We start from the raw sequence: 27662 nt of genomic DNA on the forward strand, positions 1-27662 counted from the left end.
TGCCTATACATTTCTATGGGTGCTTTAGCGTTTAACGCACATAAACCATTTACGCGTGTTAAAAATGCTAATGCGCCCATAGTGCTGCTTATGGGCTCATTTTCAAAAGAGAAGGGCGCCCATCTTTCGACACAAATCGGGAGATGGGCGTCCTTCTCCCAGGGCCGCCCAAATCGGCATAATCGAAAGACGATTTTGGGCGCCCTCAATTGCTTTCTGTCGTGGGGACAACCAAAGTTCCCGGGGGCGTGTTGAAAGCATAGCGAAGGCAGGACTGGGGTGTGCTTAACACAAGGGCGTCCTTGGCCGATAATCGAAAAAAGAAGGGCGTCCCTGATGAACACTTGGCTGACTTTACTTGGTCCTTTTTTTTTACGACCAAGCCACAAAAATGTGCCATAAATGACCAGATGATCACCGGAAGGAATCGGGGATGACCTCCCCCTTCTCCCCCAGTGGTCACTAACCCCCTCCCACCCTAAAAAAAAATTTTAAATATTTTTTCCAGCCTCTATGCCAGCCTCAAATATCATACCCAGCTCCATGACAGCAGTATACAGGTCCCTGGAGCAGTTTTAGTGGGTACTGCAGTGCACTTCAGGCAGGCGGACCCAGGCCCATCCCCCCCACCTGTTAAACTTGTGGTGGTAAATGTGAGCCCTCCAAAACTCACTGTACCGACATCTAGGTGCCCCCCTTCATCCCTAAGGGCTATGGTAGTGGTGTACAGTTGTGGGGAGTGGGTTTTGGGGGGCTCAGCACACAAGGTAAGGGAGCTATGCACCTGGGAGCTTTTTCTGAAGTCCACTGCAGTGCCCCCTAGGGTGCTGGGTTGGTGGCATGTCAGGGGGACCAGTGCACTACGAATGCTGGCTCCTCCCACGACCAAAGGTCTTGGATTTGGTCGTTTCTGAGATGGCCGTCCTCGGTTTCCATTATCACCAAAAATTGGGGTTGACCATCTCTAGGGATGACCATCTCTTAGGTTGACCTAAATGTGGAGATTTGGGGATCCCGACCGTATTATCGAAACAAAAGATGGCTGCCCATCTTGTTTCGATAATACGGGTTTCCCTGCCCCTTCGCGGGGACATTCTGCGAGGACGCCCTCAGGAAAACTTGGGCGCCCCATTCGATTATGCCCCTCTTAGTAAACATAGGTGATTGTTTATTAAGCACTCCTGATGAAGGCATGGACCGAAATACTGACCGTATAGAGTCCACATTCCAGTGAATTTTTTCCACCTCTGGATTGTAAGACCAGTGCTCTAACCACTAGGCCACTCTTCCACTCCCCTAGGCCACCCCTCTACTCCATAGGTGCACTTTTTCTAAAGGAGTGTGCCCTCTGCAAATAATGGATATTTAACCAGTTAAATTTTATGCAGTTAAATGTCAACCTCCCCCCCCCCCCCCCCCCCAGAATACAGTTCATATCACAATGGACTAAGGGCCAGATTCTATATAAAGCACCTAAGAAATCTGTCACTGTGTGGTAAACATTTCTGGCTAAGCATTTTCTATAAGCGGCACCTAGATTTAGGCACTGTATATAGAATATGCTTAGTTGCTATCCCAGCGCCTAAAACTACATAACTCTATTTACACCAATGAAAATATGGCATTTTGGAAGTGCCCAAGAAATGCCCATTTCCCTGCTCATAACTGTGCCCCTTTTGAACTGCGCGCATTAGAATTTGGGTGCAGTTCATTACAGACTATGCTTAGCAAGCTGTGAGTGTAAATTCTAATTATTGCAAATTAGTGCGCATTATTGCTAGTTAGATACAGTTATCAACGCTGATTAGCTTGTGAATTTAGTTTCCTGAAAATATGCTTAGATTTCAGCATGGAGCGCTAGGCACACTATATAGAATCTGGTAGTAAATGCGAAAGAATCACAGGCAAATCAAATTCCCCCCTCCCCCCCCCCCCCCCCCCCAAATTGTAATTTCTCGTGCTGCTATGGAAACTGTCACAGGAATAAATAAAAAAGTTAATGAAAAATGTAAATGGAAACAAACAAAAACAAATAATGGTTTTCAAGTAAATCACAAGAACAGGAAGAAGAGAAAGAAACAGATGAGTCAACTTGATACCTAATTTCAAAGATCTGGACAGCAAGAGATGAGGTGCTTTTAAAAATCGCAGACCCTCGACTTCTAACGCATGGTTAAAGAAGTAAAGGGGAGGGGGGGGGGGGGGTTCTCATGTTTTAATCTGTATATTGGAAAGGGCGGAAAGGAGACGTTTGCAGTCTGGAGCTCTTGAACTTCCCAGAGAGCAGTCTTAGTTTTGTGTATTTGGGTGTTTGCACATGTAACCGTGAATCCTCTGCTGCGCGAGGTAAGAGATGCGTTTCTAGCGCCCAGAGACGTCTAGTTCCGGATTCGATCTCTCTCTCTTACGGTAAATGCTGAGCTGATTTCAAAACTCAGAAAGGGTGATGAATTAGAGGGGAGTTCCTGTTTTCTTAGATGAATGCTGAACGGTGCCTAGGGCTCTCGAGCATCTTCTAGCTAGCAGCTCTCTTCCTCCCCGGGTCCCCACCCCTGGAGGGCGGGCAAGGGAACCCTTCACCGCCTCCTCCTTCCTTACTTAGCAGCTCAGAATAGAATTATGCCTCCTGAACGCTGGCGGCTCCTGGCAGCCGTATTTGGGTCCGATCCTTGCCCGAGGTCCTGTGGATCCGATTCTGGGGCTGCACAGATAGGACCTGATTTCTAAAGCAAGCGATCGTCTACCGGAGGAGGAGGAAAAGGTGTGCCCAAGGTGGGCAGAGACATGAGCCTCGTTACTCAGAAGAACTGCAGGTTGGTGATTTTAAAACAGAAACCTCTTTCAGAAAACAAATTGCATTTAAATTTGCACGATAAGACTTTAGAACGTCTTGGATAGAAAGATCCCTTTTTTTACAGCTCTTCCAGTAGTTTGCACTGAGAGCAAAGGCACTGAAATGGATACACAATACTGAGCCCTCAGCTGTTGGTCCTGAGTGCTTGAATACCGGTATGCTGGAAATGATTCACTTAACTGATTTGTTTCTTGGTTGTAAGTGTATGCTTTATTTTTGCTATATGTATGTTTCGCTTGGTTCTCTTCCTTTTGTTATAGTTTTAATGGCGAGCGCAGCTTTTTATTTCACAGTTGTTTTTGGAAATGATGGACAGTGGATTGTCCATAAACTGGTTTAATATTGATAAAGCAATTTAAGAGCCATTGAATCTGTTTGCATCCACAATGTAGGTTTCTTGAAACAGGTTACCTGAGGAGCAGCCCGTTTTTGGTTTGTGTTCTTTCCTGTGTTGTTTATGGGAATTTTCATTTTATTGCAGTTGTTCTGGCTATTTTGTCGATTTCCAAAACTAGTGCACACTAGGTGGAAAGAGGGTGCACCAGTAGCCTAGTGGTTAGTGCAGCAGCCCAGAACCTGGGGAGCTGGGTACCTGTATATAATGTCATATGTAAACTAATTTGATTGTAACCACAGAAAGGTGGTATATCAAGTCCCCATCCCCCTTCCTGTTAGTGCACACATGCGTGCAAAGTTTGCACATACACACTAGTTTTGACTTGTGCAATGGTTTCTTTCAGAAATGTGCACTTTTTCCACATAGTGCACTATTATCGGTGACTGACTACACACAAAATGTTTTTTTTTCTGCTCATTTTTGTTTGGTAATAACATATCATTTTGACATGTCCTATGTTTTCGCCAATGACAGCCTATCCCCACTGTTTTCCAGAGTGACTCTTCCAAACTGTTCATGGATAGCCCAGAGAATCATTTTGACAGGTTTCTTTTAGTCTTAGAGAATGAACAGAACATATTACATTAAACTGGTTTCCACCAATACTTGAGGCCTGAATTGATTGCAAGGCAAGACCTGAAATTCTCTCCCTATTTATCTTATTTATTTAGATTTTGCTCACACCTTTTTCAGTAGTAGCTCAAGGTGAGTTACATTCAGGTACGCTGGATATTTCTCTGTCCCAGGAGGGTTCACAATCTAAGTTTGTACCTGAGGCAAAGGAGGGTTAAGTGACTTGCCCAAGATCACAAGGAGCAGCAGTGGGATTTGAACCAGCCATCTCTGAATTGCAAGATTGGTGCTCTAACCACTAGGCCACTCCTCCATTCTGAGCAGTAGGCAGGGCCGCCGAGAGGAGGGGGGCAGGGGGGACAAAATTCACCGGGCCTCCAAGGGGGGCCCAGCGCCGAGGTCAGGCCGCCGGCGCTGCAGTCCCCGGTCTCACCTGCCTGCTTCCTTGGCTCCGGGCCCCTTGCATTCGAAGCAGCAGTCGCAGATCACCTCCCTTCGGGCCTTCCCTCCCTGTGTCCCACCCTCACGGAAAACAGAAGTTACATCAGACGAGGGCGGGACACAGGGAGGGAAGGCCAAAAGAGAGGCGATCTGCGACTGCCGCCTTGAATGCAGGGGGCCTGGAGCTGTGGAGGCAGGCAGGTGAGACTGCGGACTGCAACGGCAGGGGGGCAGAGGCAGGGTGGCCTGGGCCCGGCCTAGTCTCTCGGCGGCCCTGGCAGTAGGGGCAGAAGGGCTGTAGATTCTGTCTCCCATCCCATGCCCTTTGCCCAAGGAGGCTAAAGTTTCTTTGTGGCCCCAATATCAAAGCTTATTTTCTTAATTTGTGTTTGATTGGCAATATTTGTGTTATGATCCTACTGGGACAGGTAGGGTAGTGACTGGGACTCCCTCCTGATTGGCCATGCCAGGGATTGGGCTGACATCTGAGGCAGTTGATGTCAAATGCCAGACCCTATTTAAACATACCTCTGCCTGCATAGGACGCTCTAGCGTTATCTCTTTCAGCTGTGAGCTTACTATGTTTCCGCTTAGTCTGTGCCTGTGGCACAGGGTGAATTCTCTGTTGTTTGGTTGCCATTATTCCGTTTCTCTGTGTTTGTCCTGTGAGTCTGTAGCAGACGGCTTTGATTGCTTAGCTGATGTGCAACTGTGTTCAGCTTCTCGGTGTCAGTTGCGTCATTGTGTGCCTGCCTTTCCCTTCCCTGCTGTGTTTGCTGGCTGAGTCCATGGTAAGAGCTTACTTTCTTTGTTTGGATTTCCCTGTTAACCCTTTACCTGCTGTATCTGTTGCTTGGTTCTTGTGAGCACTGCTCCTTGTCTGACCTGTGTACTTAGAAGCAGTCTCTCTCTGTATTTTGCTTTAACCCTTTACCTGCTATATCTGTTGCTTGGTTCTTGTGAGCACTGCTCCTCATCTGAGCTGTGTACGTGGAAGCAGTCTATCGCTGTAGTCTGCTTTAACCTTTTACCTGCTGTATCTGTTGTTTGGTTCTTGTGAGCACTATGCAGTCTCTCTCTGTTGTCTAATTTAACACTTTACCTGCTGTATCTGTTGCTTGGTTCTTGTGAGCCCTGCTCCTTGTCTGAGCTGTATAACTAGAAGCAGTCTCTCTCTGTAGTCTGCCTTACTCTTACCTGCTGTTTGCAGATTGCTCCTTATCTTGCTGTGTTGCTTTCATTGTCTTTTGTGTGGTTTCCCTTTTCCCTATTCTTGTTGTAGCTCTTGTTTGGATCCTGTGTAGGTCACTCCTTCGTTTAGCTGTATGGCACCACTTGGGTTGCCTCTCTGCATGAGTTCCCATATTCTCGTTATTGTCTGTATCTGTGTGTTTGGTCTGGTGACCTTTCGTTGATGTTTGTGTGTGATGCTGTGTGCCTGGCCCGAGTGCCAGTCCCTTCAGGGACTTCTCTCTGTTCTTTTCCCTTTCCTTGTGTGTCATTGGGTTCCAGTTCGGCCTTGTGGCCCGTATGAGTGGCCTATTTCCCTTTCTGGTGTTGCTCGCTGGTCTCCTTGAGTGTGCTGGGCTTTGTAGCCTGTTGTTACTGTATAGCGTATGCTTGGTCTGCCCTAGGCCTCGGCCTAGGCCCAAGGGCTCACGATCAACCTTACAATTTGTTTTACAGTTTCTTCATGAATGCTTTTTTAAATAGTTTTATTTATATCATTGTATCAATATGTTAATCTTCAGTTTTCTCTTTAAGAACATAAGACAGGCCATGTTGAGTCAGAGCAATGATCCATAAAACCCAGGCTCTTGTGTCCAGCAGTAGCCAACTGGGTCACTTACAAGTACCCTTCAGATCCCAGTTCACTCTCATAAGCAGTGATTCCACATTTACCTAGCTAATACTTGATAATGGACCTGCCCCCTAGAAACTTGTCCAAAACACTTGTTTAATATACTACATCCCCTGGCCACAAATTCAAGTTTAATTTTTGTGTTGAGCGAAAAAACTTCTATGGGCTAGATTTATTAAAAGTATGCACTAAAATATATTAATTTGTGCTCTTTACTGCAGGGCTAATTTTATGCAGTGGGACCCATTTACTAATATTAACAGTGTTAGCATGTGCTAATGCACTAGCACACTTACAGGCTTATTTTTGAAAGTGATCGCCGGGCATCTTCCGACATAAATCGGGAGATGGCCGGCGATCTCTCAAAAGCAGCGAAATCGATATAATCGAAAGCTGCTTTTTTGACACCATCGCCGCTTTCCCGTTGCCGAGCCGCAAAAGTTCAAGGGGGCGTGTCAGCGGCGTAGCGAAGGTGGGACATGGGCAGGCATGGGCGTGGCTACCAGATGGCCGGCTTTCACGAATAATGGAAAAAAAAAAGCGACGTTAATCAGTATTTGGCCGGGTTTACTTGGTCCTTTTATTTTCACGACCAAGCCTCAAAAAGGTGCCCCAACTCACCAGATGACCACCGGAGGGAATGGGGGATGACCTCCCCATACTCCCCCAGTGGTCACCAACCCCCTCCCACACTAAAATAATAAAAATAAAAACCTTTTTTGCCAGCCTGCATGCCAGCCTCAAATGTCATACCCAGCTGCCTGACAGCAGTATGCAAGTCCCTGGAGCAGTTTTTAATGGGTGCAGTGCACTTCAGGCAGGCAGACCCAGGTCCATCCCCCCTACCTGTTACACTTGTGGTGCTAAGTGTTGAGCCCTCCAACACCTCCCCCCCAAAACCCACTGTACCCACATGTAGGTGCCCCCCTTCACCCATAAGGGCTATGGTAATGGTGTAGTGTCGAGGGGAGTGGGTTTGGGGGGGATTTGGGGGGCTCAGCATCCAAGGTAAGGGAGCTATGCACCTGGGAGCTATTTGTATATATTTTTTTAATTTTTAGAAGTGCCCCCTAGGGTGCCCGGTTGGTGTCCTGGCATGTCAGGGGGACCAGTGCACTACAAATGCTGGCTCCTCCCATGACCAAATGCCTTGGATTTCACCGGGTTGGAGATCGCCAGCATTTTTTTCCATTATCACTGAAAAACAAAACCGGCCATCTCAAACCCGGTGAACTCTGGCGTTTGACCGGGCCAAACCGTATTATCGAAAGAAAAGATGGCCAGCCATTTTCGATAATACAGTTCGGTCAGCTGTTTGCGGCGCCGCCAAAATAGATCGCTGGCAATCTATTTCGCCGGCACCGTTCGATTATTCCCCTCTTAGTAAATCTAGCCCATGCCCTTAATTTGTTTTAAATCTGTTACCAATTTATTTTGTGGAGTATCCCCCAGTCCTCTGCTATTTCCAAGGGTAAATAACTGTTGGCTGGGCTGGCTTCATGGCTGAGTGGAGTCCATGGGAAAACAGGAAGACGCCCTCTACAGATTGCAATGGAAGTCAAAAGAAAGTAGAGGGAGACCACGACTCTCAAGTAGGGAGAATTCAAGTGTTTCGTGGCAAAAACCACCTGCCTCAGGAATCACAGGGTTTTTATTCACATACAGTTGACTTTGAATTTGAGTTTGTCTCCTTTTTTTAGTACCATCTTTCTCATGTTTCACACCTTGTTTCATAAATGTAATGTTGAGGCACAGATTGTTTTAGATTGCTCCTGTGTTGTCCCAAGTTCTATACATTTTTACTTTCTACTGATAGACTTGGTTATATTTATTATTTGTTTTGAAAGTGTTTTATTATCCTGAAGAGTTTTATGTATATACATATATATCTTTTTACATATTTTTATATATGTTATATTTATACATGCATAGGAGCCAACTCTGTGGGTGCTGTGGGTGCTTGACCACCCCCAATACTGAGAACATTCCTTGTATGTGTGCAGGGAGGGGTTATTTCCATTGGGCTTAGCACCCCCAATAATTTCGAAAAGTTGGCTCCTATGTACTGTACATATGTCCATTCATTCATATTCAAAGATGTAAGATCTCTTAACATCACATAAGCTCACTGTTTTTATGTTTCTATGATTATGTATCTTTTATGTACAGTCCTGTGACCCCTGAGGTAGGTGGTTTTTTGCTGCCGAAACACTGACTCGTGTCGGGGTCTTCAGCTTCGGTGCCTAATAAAGATTTTCAACTTGAATTCTCCCTGTTTGAGAGTCATGTCTCCTTCTACTTTCTTTCGTGGCTAAGTGGCATATACTGTTCACCGGCCTCCTGAGGGATCCTGGTTTTGAGTAACAGGTTAGGCTACTGCATCCAGGGTTATTTGAGACTGGAGATGCTCCAGAGGCAGTTTTCAAGCCTCCCCAGGGGGAAGGCGGAAAGAAGTCATAGTGCAAAAAACAGAAGAAACCAGTCTTCGCAAAAAATAACAACAAACAAAACAGCGAAGAGGACCAACAAAAGAAAAAAGACAAAATGAGAAAAAAAAGGGTTAAAAATATAATGAAAGAACACAAAAAAATCAAAATATATATAAAAAATGTAAGGCGTCAACACTTGGTTGTTGAAATTCAAAAATAAACTTTATTAGTCAATGGATAGCATGGAGAAAAGGACTCGACACAGCTGTGTTTCGGAGTCTTCTCACTGTATGCTGATCTTATATACTATCCAAATAGGGAGGGAATGTGTATATCTCTTTCTAATGTGATAGCGTTGTATGGTATTCAAACCAAAATCAAGCGGGAATCAGAGTAGCATCTCGTCTCTCTAAGGTTGACGCTACTCTGATTCCCGCTTGATTTTGGTTTGAATACCGTACAACGCTATCACATTAGAAAGAGATATACACATTCCCTCCCTATTTGGATAGTATGTAAGGTCAGCATACAGTGAGAAGACTCCTGACGCAGGCCTGTATGGCCGAAACACAGCTGTGTCGAGTCCTTTTCTCCATGCTATCCATTGACAAATAAAATTTATTTTTGAATTTCAACAACCAAGTGTTGACGCCTTACATTTTTTATATATATTTTGATTTTTTTGTGTTCTTTCATTATATTTTTAACCCTTTTTTTCTCTCATTTTGTCTTTTTTCTTTTGTTGGTCCTCTTCGCTGTTTTGTTTGTTTTTGTTTGTTGGAAAGAAGTCATAGCCATCATGCAGAGGTGATCTCTACTGGCTAGATGAAGGACTCATGACTGCAGGGCCTATTGCCTGACCCCTAGCCAAAGCCTCTCATTCCAATGACCAGGCTCAGTACTTGGGCAGGGGAGAGAGGAGAGGGTAGATATAAAATAAGGCAAAAAGAAAAATTCCTGGGCAACTGCAAAAGAATGTTCAGCACTCTGAGATCCCAGCACTGGTTTAAATTGAGCAGGAAGCCCGAAGGGGAAGTAGACAACACCTGGGCCAAAACAAATGACAGCTATTCCTAATTAACTTGTTCCACTGCAGTTGTGGTTTTATCAATCCCTTCTACAACCTCCTTCACTCATCTCGCTGTATTTAGGGTGCACTTGTACCATAGATCTGTACAAAGGCATTTTGTACTTCTCTGTTTTATTCTCCATTCCTTTCTGAATAATTCCTATTTGCTTTTCCTCACGGTGGGGTCCTTTTACAAAGGCACACTAGTGTTTTTAGTGTGTACTAAAAATAAGCATGCGCCAACCGCTAGAACCACCCATATATTCCTATGGATGTCTCTAGCGTTTACTGCATGCTAATCATTAGTGCACACTAAAAACGCTAACACGCCTTTGTGAAAGAACCCCTGTGTCACACTCAGCTGAGGATTTCAATATATTGTCTACAAGGACGCCACAATACTTTTACTGGCTAGTGATTCCTAATATGGAACCCAACACTGTGTAAAATAGGGTTATGTTTCCATGTGTGGAGGAGTGGCCTAGTAGTTAGAATGGTGGACGTTGGTCCTGGGGAACTGGGTTCGATTCCCACTGCAGGCACAGGCAGCTCCTTGTGACTCTGGGCGAGTCACTTAACCCTCCATTGCCCCATGTAAGCCGCATTGAGCCTGCCATGAGTGGGAAAGCGCAGGGTACAAATGTAACAAAAATAAAATAGATACTATTGGAGATTCTACATGGAATGTTGCTATTCCACTAGCAACATTCCATGTAGAAGGCTGCGCAGGCTTCTGTTTCTGTGAGTCTGACGTCCTGCACATACGTGCAGGACGTCAGACTCACAGAAGCAGAAGCCTGCGCGGCCACATTGGTGATCTGCAAGGGCCGACTTCTACATGGAATGTTGCTAGTTGAATAGCAACATTCCATGTAGAATCTCAATAGTAGCAACAGTGGAGGAGTGGCCTAGTGGTTAGGGTGGTGGACTTTGGTCCTGAGGAACTGCGTTCAATTCCCACTTCAGGCACAGGCAGCTCCTTGTGACTCTGGGCAAGTCACTTAACCCTCCATTGCCCCATGTAAGCCGCATTGAGCCTGCCATGAGTGGGAAAGCGCAGGGTACAAATGTAACAAAAAAAAAAAAATAGATACTATTGGAGATTCTACATGGAATGTTGCTATTCCACTAGCAACATTCCATGTAGAAGGCTGCGCAGGCTTCTGTTTCTGTGAGTCTGACGTCCTGCACGTACGTGCAGGACGTCAGACTCACAGAAGCAGAAGCCTACGCGGCCACATTGGTGATCTGCAAGGGCCGACTTCTACATGGAATGTTGCTAGTTGAATAGCAACATTCCATGTAGAATCTCAATAGTAGCAACAGTGGAGGAGTGGCCTAGTGGTTAGGGTGGTGGACGTTGGTCCTGGGGAACTGGGTTCGATTCCCACTGCAGGCACAGGCAGCTCCTTGTGACTCTGGGCGAGTCACTTAACCCTCCATTGCCCCAGGTACAAATAAGTACCTGTATATAATATGTAAGCTGCATTTAACCTGCTATGAGTGGGAAAGAGTGGGGTACAAATGTAAGAAAAATAAGAAATAAAAAAAAGGTGCTGCCCTTCACACTTGTCCACATTTCATTTTATGTGCCAGTTAGATACCCAGTTTCTCAGTCTCACAATTTATCAAAGCCTGTTCACTTTTTTTTTTTTTTTTTTTACTGTGAATAATTTTGTGTCATCTGTAAATCTGATCATTTCACTCATTGCCCTCTTTTCTAGATCATCCATGAATATGCTGGGTCCTAATACAAATACCTGTTTCCATTAGGAAAAAATGACCATTTAGTCCTAGTTTTTGTTTCCCAAATTTTAACCAGTTACCAATCCATAGTGAGAGGTTACCTTGTTCGGCAAACTGGATGGATCATGCAGATCTTTAGCATTCCGTTGACTTCTCCTCCAGTCTTTGTATACAGTGGCTGATTTGAAGGATAGGTTGCAATTTTGTAATAGCAGGTCTGCAATTTCATGTTTGAGAGTTCTCAGAACTCTAGGGGATCCTGGTGATTTGCTGTTATTTAGTTTGTCAAGTCTCTTCCAGATTCACAATCACAAAGAACATTTTCAATGTGAGTATCTCCTCAACTGCTCCTGCAGAGAAGAGAGAAGTCATTCAGTTTTTCTGCTATTGCTTTATCCTCTCAGAGGCCAATGCAGAAAATTACTATGGGCAGCAGCACGCATTTATTGTAAAGTGTACATGGACCTACAGTGCAAGAATGGGTCCACTGCAGGAAGAATATAGGAACACATGCAAAAACACCCGTTTCAGAACAAATGAAATGGGCCCTAGGAAGGCTATCGTCTAAGCATTTTCTCTTCTCTCTCCCCTGCCCTCCCCTCCATGTCCAGTGATTCTCCCCTCCTTTCCCCTCCCATCCCCTCCCATCCCATCCCATGCCATGCCATCTCCTCCATGTCCAGCGATTCTCCCCTCCCCTCCTCTGCCCTCCCATCCCATCTCATCCATGACCAGCGATTCTCCTCTTCCCTCCCCTCCGTACCTCAGTTCGCAACAGCAGCAGGCTCAGCTCGCGTCGCCTCCAGCCTTCCCTTGCCTTCCCTCTCAGTGTCCTGCCCTCCTCTGATGTCATTTCATCTTTCCACAAGGGCGGGACACTGAGAGAGAAGGGAACGCTGGAGGCGAGCTGACGTAAGCTCATTAGCATACGGTTACAAACCCAGCCAGCCATCCAGCCATCTAGAGAGGCAGATTGACCAATTATTATATAGATAAGAGTCTCCCTACTGCTTCAGACCAAGGATCCATCTAGCTTAATGTCCTGTTTTCAAAAGTGCCCAGTCCATGTTACAAGTACCTAGCAGAGTCCCCAAAAATGGCAGGATTCTATGCTACTTAATCCCAAGGATAAGCAGTGGCTTTTCCCAGCATTGCCTAGTCAGTTTTAATAGGTTTCATGCAGGCAGGTATTAGTTTTTTGTTGGACATTTTTATTATGTGGAAAACATTTTATCTGGGCTTCCAATATGCCTCATGCAGACTTTTAACCTTCAACACTGTTTCTTTCAGTTACCTTTTAACTCATTTCCTAATTTGAACATAATCCTCTCTTTAAATTTTAAATACTCTGTAGTAGTTTTATGTGGAAATGTTTTTTTCAGTCAACGAATAGTTAAGCTCTGGAACCTGTTGACAGAGAATGTAGTTACAGAGGTTAGTATATCTGGGTTTAAAAAAAGGTTTGGACAAGCTCCTGAAGGAAAAGACCATAGTCTACTATTGAAATAGATATGGGGAAACCACTGCTTGTCCTGAGATCGGTAGCATAGAATCTTGCTACTATTTGGGATTCTGCCAAATACTTGTGACCTGGATTGGCCACTGCTGGAAGCAGCAGAATATTGGGCTAGATGGACCATTGATCTGATCCAGAATAGCTATTCTTAAGTTCTTATGTACCTCAGTGGCAATATTCCCACTAAGCAGCATTATGCTGCATGAGGGTCCTCTGCTCACATTCCTGTAATATCACTCTTTCAATTGCAAGGGACAGATAGATCTTGGATCCCTCCCATTGGTTCCAGGACCCAGTTGGTCTATGAAGCAGTCATTTGTCGTATCTAGGGACTTAATCTCCCAGGTATCCCTGATGGGACAATCACCCATTCAATATTTAGATAATTGAAACCTCCCATTATTATTGTGTTTCTAGCTTCAGTATTTATTTATTTATTTATTTGTTTGTTTGTTTGTTTGTTGCATTTGTATCCCACATTTTCCCACCTATTTGTAGGCTCAATGTGGCTTACAATATTACATCATTTCAGGCGTAGTGATTGGACAGTTGTCTGTCCAATCACTGTTGTAGGCCTGTTGATGCGATTTATGCCCCACATAAGAAAGAGGGAGGCCAGAGATATAGAGGAAGGGTCAGGGCAGATTTCCAAGGCCCAAGAATGCTCAAAGATATAGCTCCAAGGAAAGATCTAAGAAAGAAGCAGAAAAGGGCGAAAGCCTCAGGGCTGAGGCAAGAAAAGATATAGAGAAGAACTTAGACAGAATTCAGTGTTCACATTCTGGTTTCCTGTCTGTAGAGTAAAATAATATAGAAGAGGAGGCTTACCTGGGAAAGCCTCTGGTTATAGAAGAAGAGCCTGTGAGCTCGAGACAATGTGGTTTTGAATGAAAAGTGCTCTGGAAACAGCCTAGTAAGAAGTTTGGTTATACCGACAGTGTGAGCTTGTGGAGGCCTGAGCAAAGACTGTGTGACAGAAAGAGTCATTGTAAACCCCTAAAGAAAAAGGACTGGAGGTGGGGAAGGAGCAGGGGAAGAGAAAGGGGCGACCAGACTAATGAAAAGTAACGGTGTGCAGCTATTTGTTTCATGTCATTTCCAGAAATGTTTGTTTTATCTGGGGGGTTTTCCCCCTTATGTCATTAGAGGAGCAATCTCTAAGAGTGTGTCCTTTGTTCCAACAATGTGCACATGCACCAGGAAAGAGATTGCACTGTTTCCAAGAGAGTAGACACTATTGACAATAAATGAAGAAAACACAAACCCACGCTTTCTGTATAGGGCACATAATTCTGGGCATGAGTCCCAGATCAGCAGGCAAACTAATTAGGTGATAACAATCAGCTACGGGCATTAACAAACACATAATTAGGAGTTATACACAGATCTGCCCTATATCCTATTCTATAACATATGCACCTAAATTTCATAGGGCTAAACAACCAAGGGAAGTGAGCTATTTTTATTTTTTAATTTTTAGAAGTGCTCCCTAGGGTGCCCGGTTGGTGTCCTGGCATGTGAGGGGGGCCAGCGCACTACAAATGCTGGCTCCTCCCACAACCAAATGCCTTGCATTTCGCCGGGTTTGAGATCACCAGCATTATTTTCCATTATGACCGAAAACTGATGCCGGCCATCTCAACCCCGGGCCCAACCGTATTAGCGAAGAAAAAGATGGGCGGCCATCTTTTTCAAAAATACAGTTGGCTCCGCCTGCTTACTGCATCAGCCACGGAGATGGCCAGCCAGCTATTTGGCCGGCGGCATTCGATTATGCCCCTCTATATTGATCACTAAAAAAATTAAAGATTTAAGTTATTTATAAGTATAAACTGAATTTTCAAGGGTATGGAGGCAGTTGAACCGATGACGATGTGAGCACGTAAGACTCTGCTAAAAGTGTGAAAGCAGTGCGGCGCGGCTGAGGTTCATTGCCTATCACTTAAGATCTATAAGGGTTATGTTGATGCTGATTGTGTTTGATATTCAGTAAAGGAACATTGGATATCTAGTAGATGGTATCTGAAGCACCAGCAGAGAATGTTGCCACACATTTGTTCATCTCCTATATAATAATTTGTCAATCTGCGTCCCTGGATGGCTGGCTGGCTGGGTTCGTAACCGTATGCAAATGAGCTACCATGTAATCGGTTCGCTTCCAGCCTTCCCTTCCCTCTCAGTGTCCTGCCCTACTCTGATGTAATTTCCTCTTTCCACGAGGGCGGGACACTGAGAGGGAAGGAAAGGGAAGGCTGGAGGCGAGCTGAGCCTGCCGCTTTCACTGACGCCACTGCGACTTCAGGTAAAATAAACATTTTAAAGGAAGGACAGCAGGAAGGAAAGGAGGGCTGTTGTGGGAGAAGAGGGCGGGCAGGTGAGGGCTGGGGTTGAACTGGAACTCGGGTGCTTAAAAGGGGGGCAGGTGGGGGCTGGGGCGAGTCACTGGACATGGATGGGATGGGATGGGAGGGGAAGGCAGAGGAGAATCGCTGGACATGGATGGGAGGGGAGGGCAGGGCAGGGGAGAATCGCTGGACATGGAGGGGAGGGCAGGGGAGAAAGGAGAAATCGCTTAGACGATAGCCTTCCTAGGGCCCGTTTCATTGGAGAAACGGGCTTTTTTGCTTGTCCTTAATGAAAAGCATCCAGCTACATACACCTGCAATGTGGGCTACTGTTTTGGTGACTTGTTTTGATCGAATTTCTTTTCATTTATAACTTTGACATTTGTGAAATACAGATGGATTTCTAGTGTGCCTAGTCAAACTGGAAGGATTACTCAGTTCTGTAGTCTTAAATCACACATTGGGTATACATAGTTGGATACATGAAAAGTGATGTTATCAACACAGCTGCCTTGAGTGACTGACAGGGAATTTCCCAGAAATGCCCCCTTCTGGTCAGTTTAAATAGGAACTCGAGGGATTGTCCAGACTGTGAACCAATATTTAACTGAAATAAGTCCTTAAGTTTGTTTTGTAATTCATAGCATGGAAAGCACCATATTCCATTGCAGTGCACTCACTTCAGTTGCCCCATTCAAAATCACTCTTAGGCACATTCCTATTAAAGTCCGAAATTTTACCAGCTAGCTTCAAAGCATCAGGGCCATTCTTGGTGTCTTACCTCCCATCACAGGATATTCTGGGATTTAGATCTCCACAAGTTTTTACTGATGAATAAGATCAATGTATCTCAAAGTGCCTAGTGTCAGGAGTTAAAAGGATTTAAGTGTCCATATCAGGGATTCTAACCTTGCAAACAAAATGCCATCAATTAATTCAAAGCCATTTCTGCAGGTAAAGCAATATAATATGGAGTAAAAGTGCACTTGCTGTTTTTCCTTACATCAGGGGGGATTTCCGTGGAATGGGGTTTGAAACTATGCACCTTCTTTTGGTTTTTCCTGAAGAAAGCAAGCAGGTGTAAATATATATGGGTGGTACTTAGACAATATTCAAAGTGACAGAATGCAAATACTTTCCTATTGAAATTTAATGAGAAGTACACAGGTGAAAAGTGCTCATGAATTTTACAGATCTACTATAATAAAACTCACCCTCAACGTTCTGAAGACAATGTTCTGAAGTCACTCAGTCACTCCCTGAAGGGTTCATGGATTCATGGTGGTGAAGCCACAACACTGACCATGTCTCTCTGCCCCGCCTTCGCATGACGGACCAATCAGAAAAAACACCCTCAACATTCTGAAACACAAAGGACCATCACAACACCGTTCCCAGGCAACACTAGGCAACGTAAGACGGACCAATCAGAGGAAACTACATGACAATAAGGGAGGAGCATTCCCAAGCAGAATGGCTCATTATCTGTGCAGCATGGAGAGCACAGAACCACCGCTGGAACGAGAGAAGAATATTCCTGCTGTGGGTATGTGCAAAAATAGACCGGGGGGGGGGGAGAAATTTTTAAATGCCTAATGCCAGTACTGAAGAGTGCCAGAGGGCCTATAGCAGAGACTATATTTGGGATCGCTTGACATGGAGTCAGAGGAGCCGGAAAACAACGTGCCCGTCACATCTGGGACATGGGCGAACAGGACAAGCAGCGGACCAGCTGGAAGGATTACCCGCGACCCAGCCAGCACCAAACAGCGACCAAGGACAGCACAGCAAATCCCCCAACCCCCAAGCAAAAAACAAAACAAAACAAAAAAAGACACACATCAACAACCTGCACACACACCGCACCCTCACACACTCACACACACAAACACACACACACACACACAAAATAACTCTGCGACACATACACACACACAAAAAAAAAGCCACATGCTAGCGCCCGTTTCATTGGTTTCGGAAATGGGCCTTTTTTACTAGTATACAATCTCCAAATACAAAAACAAGAGAGGTGTGAAGTGTAACAATCAATCGATTCCAAACTAAAACCTTCAAAGAATAAACCAAAACATTTTTTGTAACTTGAAGCAAAATTCTATGTATCAAACTCTAAGGGGCCCTTTTATTAAGCTGCGCTAAAAATTGGCCTGTGCTGTTTTTAGCACATGGGTTTCCCATGCACTGAGGCCACTTTTAGCGTGGCTGTAAAATGGATGCAATTTCTTTTTTTCCATTAATGGCGACATGCTAATTTCCCAATTAGCGCATGGCCATTAGCGTGAGGGCTCTTACCGTCACCTATTTACTAGGCAGTAAGGGCTCCTGCGTTAACCCTGCACTAATCAGCAGCGCAGGGCACACCTACTATCCGCCCCCAAACACACCCCCTGCACTAAAAAATATTTTAAAATGCAGGATTGGTGCACGCCAATCCTAGAACCATTCCAGGATGCCTGAGCATATCCCGCGATAGTTCCTTTTAGTGTGCGGTAAGCATGCATTCGTGCTTACCACTGCTTAGTAAAAAGGGCCCATAAATAAATAAATAAAAAGAGGAAAAAGCCTCAGACCTTCAGTCACCATTCATATAGCTAAAATGACCTCCTTAAAGTATTCATAAATTCATATTTGCTTGCCAAAATTTATGTACGATCCTGAGATGCACGTGCAACTTAGTAGGTTAACAAGCCATTAGCAGTCAATAATTGAATCGTAGCAATCAATTTATACTGTTTGAATATAAAGGCATTAGATCCTGTGGCCATATTGAATATCTAGCAGACACTGGAGACTGGCAGAGTGCTGGTTTTAACACAAGTTTCAAGTTACTTAAAGGGTCCTAATTCCCGGGAAGCAGTGATGAGCAAAATGCTGGGAGCTGAAGTAGTGAATAAAGCCTACAGTTTTACATGGTCTGCTCCTTTTCTTGCTAACCAAGTGAAATGCTGGCCACCCTCGGTGGGACCACTCTCTTAAGTTTCTCTGTTTCTATGTTTTGCCACAAAGTTTCTCTGTTTCTATAAGGAAAAGGTTATCAATAGAAATCAAACAAAATAAAACATGGAAAAGAAAATAAGATTATACCTTTTTTATTGGACATAACTTAATACATTTCTTGATTAGCTTTCGAAGGTTGCCCTTCTTCGTCAGATCGGAAGAAGGGCAACCTTCGAAAGCTAATCAAGAAATGTATTAAGTTATGTTCAATAAAAAAGGTATCATCTTATTTTCTTTTCCATGTTTTATTTTGTTTGATTTCTATTGATAACCTTAAGAGTGGACTAACACGGCTACCACACTCCTCTACTCTTTATAAGGAAAAGAAAATTGCACATTTAAGATGTATTATTTATTGTTTAAAAAAGGAGGATTTTTTAATGCCCTTGAAATGACCAATCCTGAGTCTTTTTAGCTTTTTAATTATATGAATGGTGACCGGGGATCTGAGGTTTTTTCCTTCCATTTATTTAGTGCTTAAGTACGTAGTCCCCGGCGATATTCAGACCATGGGAGAGCGCCAGGCTCCCATGGCACAAACCAATATATCCACGTGCACTCCTGCAGCAATTTTGCACATCCCAGCTTGAATGTCACAGTTCTGATCTCTAGATTCTGTGGAAAATGGGACTTCATGTACTGTCCTTGTCCTAGAGCGAGCAACTGTCTCCAGATTGGTCTGACAGAGCCGCTCCGCTCCTGGGCTTATCCCATTGCACGCAGGGTCTTGCAGTCTTGTTTTTTGCCAGGGACCTCAATTGTGAAGTAAAAAAAGGGGAAAGCAACTAAAAGTCAGAAAATAATCTAGGGGCCCTTTTTTTTTAGTTACATTTGTACCCCGCGCTTTCCCACTCATGGCAGGCTCAATGTGGCTTACATGGGGCAATGGAGGGTTAAGTGACGTGTCCGGAGTCACAAGGAGCTGCCTGTGCCTGAAGTGGGAATCGAACTCAGTTCCTCAATTCCCCATGACCAAAGTCTACCACCCTAACCACTAGGCCACTCCTCCACTTGACAAAGCAGCGGTAAACCCAACGTGAACTTACCGCACGCTAATCTGGAGCTACTGCCAACTCAATGCGGGCACCAGCAGAACTTTCAGCCCCAGTGCACACCATTTCCCATGCTGGGCAATATAGGGCTGAATATTTCTGCATGGCACTAACCCGTCGGAATCGGGTTAGTGCGGGAGCCCTTACTGCCACCTCAGTGGATGGCGGAAAGTGCTCCCCCTCACATGGCCATGCAGTAAGAACAATCTTACCGTATGGCCATGGCTATTTTCAGCCTTTTTTACCCAATTTGGTAAAAAGGGCCTCAGCGCATGGCATAAACCGACCCCCGACACAAGCGCAGGGCCTTATTTACCGCAGCTTGGTAAAAGGACCCCCTAATTTGGTAACTTTTTTGCAAATAGCAATCTTCCTACTGTGATCAGTCACTTAGCAAAATAATCTATTGCAATCCTGGTCCATGGTGGTTTGCATTCAGCTGCCAGTGAATCTTATTATAATCAGCATTCCTTGAAATTCTGTTTTCTTCTACTGTGTTTCAATGGAGCAAGAGCCCTTTGTGTAGTTAGCAGATCTTCTGTTATGGTGAATAATCACTGGGCCATACAACTGGGCCATTCTTGGTGTCTTAACTCCCGTCACTGGATATTCTGGGATTTAGATCTCCACAAGTTTGTATTGATAAATAAGATCAATGTATCTCAAAGTGTCTAGTGTCAGGAGTTAAAGGGATTTAAGTGTCCATATCAGGGATTCTAACCTTGCAAACAAAATGCCATCAATTAATTCAATGCCATCAATTAATGCAGCGCTTTCAAGGACCAAGGAGTATCTAATATTCATACTGCAAATGCACACCTGACCCTTTTTCCATCTATTTCAGCTCTCAAATATTGTTAATAGCTTAGGCAAAATGCTGTCTCCCTTTTTTTTATACGAAGGTCGCATTCTTCATGAACAAAAGAATTCAGAGGGCTTTTAACCTTCGTGTGAATGTATCAATACAGCAGGAGAGAGAATGTGAGATGAGGGGTCCTTTTACTAAGCCACGATAAAAAGTGTCCTGCGGTAGTGCGAGCGCATCTTTTGGGTGCAGGCTGGGCCATTTTTTATTGCGTCTAGAAAAAAGGACCCTTCTTTAAGGGGCTGGAAAATGGACGTGCGCTAAAATTGAAACCAACGTGCATCCATTTTTGGTCTGAGACCTTACCCATTGACCTAACGGTAAGGTCTCACACGCTACCCGCATGGTAAACATGCGTCAACTGCTGTTTATCGCTGGGTAAGTGGCCCCCTGGTAGAAAATTATTTTCTACCGCAGGATTTGGCATGCGCCAAATTCAGAATTACTGCTCGGCTCTCACACTAGCCGGGTGGTAGTGCCGATTTGGCACACATAGCACACGCGTAGGACCTCACGCAGCTTAGTAAAAGAGATGGCGCACTGTTTGGTTTCTCTAGTCAGCAGGCTGCTGCTGTAGTGTCATCTCAGTTATAAGCAAGATCTAATCAGATTCATGGAGCTAATCTGTGAACTTTGCTTTACGGCATATTAATGCCCTTATTTTTGCAGTGGATTTAGTTACTGCGATATGGGGGAGTAGCGGGTGAATAATATCCATAGAATAAGTGGGTCACTGCTGCTCACTATCCAGATAGTGGTACTGAATATACAGAGCGCATTGAAATGCTGTAACTGGCATTTACAAAAATAGGCTGACCGCAGAATTTGAATACTGACCGTGCAGCAGCTTTTAATGAGAGAGAGAAAGAGCATTGAACTGAAATGGACTTCTATGGATTTCCTTCTTTTCAGCACTAACTGGCAGGTGATAGATGTCTCACAGATAGCGTGATGGGGTTAACCTGCGTAACTGGGGCAACTCTCTTTCTATTCTGTAATCAGTTGGTTACTGGACTCAAGAAGATGATATAAATTGAGCTGCAGAGCAGGGAATGCAACTACAAACGAGGGACATGGTACAAACTTAGTACAAATGTATGATATTACTTAATATAAAACTAGCTCTGATTCACCACAGATGGTCTGGACTGATTCAGTTCTTATTCTGAGTCACAAGAAGTGGTGCAGGTGGAGAATCTGCTCCATGGAAGTCTAGACTGCTATACATTTACTGTCACCATTGCTTTTTTTGGGGGGGGGGGGGGGGGGAAGGGGAGGGGAGGGGGAGGAGCTCAAAAACTGGTGTTGTCAGGTTGAAGAATGGTCTTTAGTCTTCCAGAAGGTCTCAGAGTCTAACATTCGCCTTAATTTTACACTCAGTAAGGGAGTCAAAGTTAAATAGATGGACAGTATTTTCCAAATCACACTTGCAAAAGAAAATAAGTATACAGAAGAAACAAAAGAAAAGGAAATATACAAGTAAAAATTGATAACAGAGAAATATCACTCCATAAAGCCCCCTAATTATTGGAAATGGTTAGAGATACAAAAGAGGGAAAATGAAACATGGGACCAAATTCAGTAATTGGCACCCAAAGTTAGGCACCATTAAGATCTGCACTAAGCTAGTATTCTGTAAAGGACACACTAGCTTAACACACTTCTCAGGCCTCACTTTGGGCATGAGTATGTATGCCGGCAAAAAGCTGATGTAAATGCTTGCTTCCAACTGATGACAGATAGTGTGCCTAATTTCTGGGTATACCCCTGACCCGCCTATGCCCCTCTCATGGCCATGCCCTCTGTTGAATTGCACATTATAAAATTTAGGCATGCATGTTATAAAATAGGGCATAGGGCAGTTCCACAGGTAACTCCTAATTACTACTACTACTTATCATTTCTATAGCGCTACTAGATGTACGCAGCGCTGTACACTTGAACATGAAGAGACAGTCCCTGCTCGACAGAGCTTACAATCTAATTAGGACAGACAAACAGGACAGGCAAGAGATAAGGGAATATTAAAGTGAGGTTGATAAAATAAGGGTTCTGAACAAGTGAATAAGGCTTAACCTACCACTAACCTACCTAAACCTAACTGCAACCTACCTCTAACCATCACAGTAACCTGATACCTACCCTTAATTTCAATCCATAACTGTAATGATCTATACTTATAACTCTAATTTGGACCCTAAATATGGCCTTAACCAGAACACTTCTATATTGGACCAACTCTAATCTCTAAATGTTATCTGTAATCCATAACCCCATTACAAACCTAAATCTAGCTATGTCCCATGGCCTAACTCATAACCATTAACATAACCCCTAACCCTTCAGTCTTATCCCAATCCTCCAGCCTGTACTGTGCATTTGTAGACAAGATTGTCTGTCTAATGACATTTTATGTATATGTATTTTGAACTGCTAAGAAATATATGTTTGGTAGTATTAACATATTTGAAATAAATGAAATAAACTGTTGGCTATCCCTAATCCTTCCTCTTGCCCAGCCGTGTGCTGCTTCTTGTAAATAAGGAAAAGGCTTCTATAGGAAACATTACCACTTTCCAGTCATTCCTCACCCAGTCTGCCCCCTAGCACTGCCAATTAAGTGCTTGTTAATTATTATTGTCAATTATTGATTGTTAGCACTTAATTGACTAGTTTATGCAAGGCTATGGGATCCACGCCCACATTTGGGTGACCTATCATCTGGGGGATGATGGATTCAATTTTTCAATGTTGCCATAAAATATGAAGAAGTCTAGACTGAGTCCTGAGATATCTTCTAGGTACTAGCTTCCACCTAGAAGACAGCTATGATTAATTGCATTAGTCGTATCTGTCAAGAGGAAGTATAATTGAGCAGGCTCACAAACCACATACATGGTATTCCCATATCTCACAACACATTTGCAAAGAAATTTAAGAAAAACATTGCTCGAATCTGTAATAACTTTGGACACGGTAGCAAAACGTGTCTAACAACATCAGGAAATACATTCATTTTAGCATCAAGAAATAGAACATTTCTATGTTTAAAGAAGACCCTGAGCACCAAATCTCTATCCAATTCAAACGTATCATCGTTATCTTCTCTACTGATTCAATTTGAGTTTCAAGAGCAGTAGATGAGTCCAGACTATCAGAGGATGTCTTAGATAATGCCATTTGGTCTCCTGCTTGTTGACTAATCTAAAGAAAAGGCACATAAAGGGCTAGACTCTACATATGGTGCCAAAAAAAATCTGTGCTAAAATAAAGCACTATTCTATAAGCTATGCTTAAAGTTAAGCATGGTTTATAGAATAGCGCCTAACTTTAGGCCCGGCCATGTGTACCAACTGAAACGTGGTAGAAATGTACGCACCTACATTAGGTGCATATTCCCGTTATCCTGTAACAACATGCGTTAATTTTAGGAATGCCCCTGTATGCCCATGCCCATGCCCCTCCCATTTCCCTGCCCTTTAATCAGATTGCAAGTAAATTTTAGACGTGGATCCTCGCTTATATTGATATATGTAAATGCTAATTAAATCTAATTAGTGCTAATTGCTTGTTAAAAAGCCAATTATTGGTGCTAATTGGCTCATTATTCAATTAAATTGCACATGCAAATTAAGTCCTTGCCCAAATTTGCGCATGCAATTTTTGGCGACTTTTATAGAATCAGGGGGGGGGGGGAGTTGACTTCACAGGTGGAACTGCGTCAGGTGAGAATTTTAACACTTCCACACAATAGGGTCTTTTACTAAAGATTAGCTTGAGTTATCTGCAGCAGGGCCCATTTTATTCCTATGGGCCTTGCTGCAGATAACTCGAGCTAATCTTTAGTAAAAGACCCCAGTATCTCTTAAAAAGTTCCTTTGGAGAAATCCAAGAAACTTTGGAAAATTTTATGAAGCAAAAATTCTTCTTGGCAAAATTTTCCAGATTCTCTAGTTTCTAGTGTATTAAGGTATTATTTACTAAACCACGCAAGTGATTCATGGCGTGGCAATGCCAAAAAAGCCCATTCACTTTGAATGGGCTTTGTCGACGTTGCCACATGGGAATCACTAGTGTGGTTTGGTATAAGAGCCCCTAAGCAATTCCTCAACCTTAGGTTCCATAGTATCAAGTATTTTTTGCACTGAGCCACATCAGATGCATGGGAATCTAACATTAGCAGCAAACATGTGAACCTGAGAAGATAGTTGAAATAACTGCCTTGAAGGGGTCTTACCCAGACTATCAGTTGCAGTCCATAAGAATCCAAAGAAATTACTGCTGGTTTCACCAAATGGAATTCCTTCAGGTAGACAGTTGTTTGAAAAATTTAGGTGGTGCTCTTAACTGTTTTGCCTTTCCATCAAAAAAAGCATAGGTGAACATTTGTGTTCTGCGAGTTATGTAGGTAAGAAGCATCAGACTGGAATCCCATCACAGAGCAAAATAAGAACCAAAATGCAAAGTCATGATACGAAAGTGTCCACTTATTAAACTAAACTGAACAACAACATAACCTATAAGAGATAAATATGGTTAGTGAAAAGAAAAACATTCTGTGTCAGCTCCCCAGTTATAGACTGCCATGCCATCAGGCTAAGAACATCTTACAGATTATGCAATCTTTTGAAAGAAATTGAAACCATATGTGTACTCCTTGAGTTGTTAATGACTGAACTTTCTGGACTTATTTTTACTACTATAAATTTTGTATTTTTATTTTTGATCAGTATTTGTTGTTTAAGATTGATATATTTTATTTGTGTTTATGTTTATTTTGATGTTTGTTGATGCTTATGTTATTTTGTTTTGTTTTTTGCTTAGAATTTTCTGCATTGTTTCATCTTCTATTAATTGTAATCTGCTTTGCCTAACCAATGACCAGAAAGAGGGTAGGAATTCTTATGCTAAATGAAATAGGTTGGCATCTGTTTTTTTATTCATTTTCATCTATTATGTTCTCCAGTTCCTCTCCCTTTTACTTTCAATTCCTCCAAACAAAGGTAAGAATCACACATCCCTGCATTCATGCAGTAAAACTAGGAGTGACTCAATGTGTTTTATGACGTGAAGCAATCTGTCATCTTTTGAACAGATGTGATGATCTTAAAGTCACAGCAAGGAAGTTGCCACATTAGCATGACTATAATAGGGATGTGCGTTTTTCTAAAATGTTTCTCAATTTTTGGATGCGTTTTCAGTTTATGTGAGACATTGTTTTCAATACACACATTATATACTCTTTAGAACTTTCTAACATGTGCAAATCTATTATATAGGTATTAATTCATAGGTTAGGGGGCCCGTTTACCAAACTGCAGTAAAAAATTACCTTAGCATGTCCTTAAGCGAGTCATTCCTGTGTACTAAGGCCATTTTTTCTATTTTACCCATTAATGGCCACGTGCTAATGTTCCCATTAGTGCATGGCCATTAGCACGTGAGCCCCTCCCGCCACCCATTTTATAGGCAGTAAGGGCTCACGCACTTTCCGCACACTAATTGTTTAGTGCGTGATAATGTAGCTGTGCTAACTGATTAGTGCAGAGCACGCCCACTCTCCGCCCCAGACCCGCCCCCAGAGCTAAAAAATAAATATTTCTTAGTGCATGGGTAGCGTGCACATATGTAAAAATTACTGTGGGACTCTTGAGCGCACCCTGTAGTAAGCCCTTTGTTGCTGCGACAAGCACGTGTTAGCGTTTTGCACACCTTAGTAAAAGGACCCCTAAATATGTACGGCTGAGTATACATGCACTAACAAATGAGCATCTTTAATGACTAAACTAATCCCCATCCTAGCTCAAATGCAAATGCCTTTAACAATTGGAAGAGTAATATTTCCCAGGTTGTGTTCCCTGTCTAAAGTATTACCTTTCACCGCTCTTTCTCAGATTAGTCTCCATTAATTTATGTAAAAGAATTTGGAATCTGTATGGAAGATGCCTTTTAGTAGGGTTACCATATTTGGTTCCCCCCAAAAGAGGACACATGCCCCGCCCCCTTTCACACCCCGCCCCGCCCGCTTTCACACCCCGCCTGCCCCCTTTCACACCCTCGCTCCACCCCCTTTCACACCCTCGCACCGCCCCCTGTCACATATTCCCCTCCCCCTGTCACACACCCCGTCACCCCCCCTCCACTCCCCTCCCCGTCACCCCCTTCCCTTACTCTACTGCCCTGGTGGTCTAGTGACCTCTTCGGGGCAGGAAAGAGCCCCCTCTTTGCTGCCCGGAGCGCTGCCCTGCATCCTGTTTGCTGATCTCGGCGCCGATTCAAAATGGCCGCCGAGAGTTGAAGTCTCATGAGGTCGCTGCAACTCTCGGCAGCCATTTTGAATCAGCGCCGAGATCAGCAACAGGATGCAGGGCAGCGCTCTGGGCAGGAAAGAGGGGGCTCTTTCCTGCCCTGAAGGCGGAAGAGGGAACTAGACCACCAGGGCAGTAGAGTAGTAAGTAAGGGGAGGGGAGGGCCGGGAGGCTAGCATAGGATGGCCTGCCCGCCTGCCCGTTTGTCCAGAAATCCGGACAAACGGGCAGATTGGCAAAACCCACCCGGTTGCCCGGACATGTCCTCAAAAAGAGGACATGACCGGGTAAATCCGGACATATGGTAACCCTACCTTTTAATATCATTTATTGTTTGAGTGTGCTATACTGCTTCTCTTCGCATGCAAATCGAAATGGTTTACAATGCATAAAAATAAACATAAAACAGATCTATTTATTTATTTATTTTATTTATTTGTTTCATTTGTATCCCACATTTTCCCACCTATTTGCAGGCTCAATGTGGCTGACATGGTACCGTAAGGCGTTCGCCAGTTGCGGTGTGAACAAATACAGGTGTTATTGATGGTAGGAAGGATCGTGTTTGGTAGATACATAGGGGGAAGTTAGGGAGAGGGGATGAGGGTTAAGGTGTGTCCAAAAATAGATAGGAAAGCACAATTACTCAAGACCAGTCACATAGTAGACAGGCATCCAGTTTAAAATCAAAATACAGTTTGCATAAAGCAGTCATTTATAAATTGTTTTGCGTTTCCTCCCCCCCCCCCCCCCCCTCAATTGCAGAAATCCAACCAGAAAGGACATTACAGTCCAAAAGCCAGCTTGAAAAAAATAGTACTAAAGCTGTGTCAGGCATAAAACTACTATAAAAAGACAAGGGAGAAATAGAAATTTTAAAAGGAAAACAATCCTTTTACATTTGAGCTCACCATACGTTGCATTTTATATTAAGAAGCATGCCTGCGCTTGCTGACTTTGCAAAACTTAACCTAATTATATAGATAAAGAGGATGTTGCATGGCACAGCAATCATGGCTGTTCATCTCAAATAATATTCAAATGGGACAAAACGGGGGGAAATGTTTATTTTTGCCTCTGTGATGACACAGCAGAAAAAAAAACCACAAGAGAAGAGAAAATGCAGATTCTGTGATAGTCTGCAAAGCAAAATGTAAGAGAATGAGACTGAGGCAGTGTTGGCTTGCAAAC

At 43.6% G+C, this 27662-nt stretch overlaps 1 protein-coding gene across 1 annotated transcript in view; it reads left to right on the plus strand.

Annotated features, from left to right (window-relative positions):
* Positions 1-2738: 2738 nt before the first annotated feature.
* PIK3R5 (phosphoinositide-3-kinase regulatory subunit 5) overlaps positions 2739-27662 on the plus strand; it is a 174934-nt gene continuing 150010 nt past the window's right edge. The window contains exon 1 of the mRNA XM_030206308.1: positions 2739-2813. The gene's annotated coding sequence lies outside the window, so the exon portion shown is untranslated. The remainder of the gene's footprint in view (positions 2814-27662) is intronic.

This window comes from Microcaecilia unicolor, chromosome 6, assembly GCF_901765095.1.
Source record: "Microcaecilia unicolor chromosome 6, aMicUni1.1, whole genome shotgun sequence".
Classification (NCBI taxonomy): Eukaryota; Metazoa; Chordata; class Amphibia; order Gymnophiona; family Siphonopidae; genus Microcaecilia; species Microcaecilia unicolor.